At 31.5% G+C, this 527-nt stretch overlaps 1 protein-coding gene across 3 annotated transcripts in view; it reads right to left on the bottom strand.

The window, feature by feature from the left end:
* Positions 1 to 527, bottom strand: part of LOC107747907 (filamin A-interacting protein 1-like) — a 56,631-nt gene that overhangs the window by 30,973 nt on the left and 25,131 nt on the right. The gene's annotated exons all lie outside the window — the stretch shown is intronic.

Genomic DNA, 527 nt, shown 5'->3' with positions numbered 1-527 from the left:
TCAGACAGTTTATCAGTAATCACTCTTGTAGGGTTACGTGAAGTGATTTCCCAGCATTTATTGAACACTGACCAGTTGCAAATGTGATATTTATTTACAACAATTCAATAATAAGAAGAGTTAATTTTGTGGTATATATTAGACACAATATTGTCTGATTTTGCTAAATTGTGTAAATGAAAATATTACCTATGAAGCCACAGAAAAGTTGTGCGTCTCCTAATAAAACACAATACTGTAGGTGTTTGACTTGAAGCAGCACTGCAGACCGTTCTGTGTGGGACATCAAAGCACCACAAGAGTGATTCGAGAGCATTTTTTACATTTTTGATGTGAAAACATTGATGTCAAATAAGTATTTGCTGTTTTGCTTTTTTTTTTTTTTTTTTGATGTGAAAACATTGATGTCAAATAAGTATTTTCTGTTTTGCTTTTTTTTTATTTTTAAAGCAGTGCTGCTGTTGTAAAGTTATACAGCTACAGTTGTGTTTCTGGCTTTTAAAGCACGTTATTTTTTTTCTTACTAG

This window comes from Sinocyclocheilus rhinocerous, unplaced genomic scaffold, assembly GCF_001515625.1.
Source record: "Sinocyclocheilus rhinocerous isolate Xijiao unplaced genomic scaffold, SAMN03320098_v1.1 scaffold2275, whole genome shotgun sequence".
NCBI classification, from domain to species: Eukaryota; Metazoa; Chordata; class Actinopteri; order Cypriniformes; family Cyprinidae; genus Sinocyclocheilus; species Sinocyclocheilus rhinocerous.
This window is presented reverse-complemented; position numbering and strand designations above follow the sequence as displayed.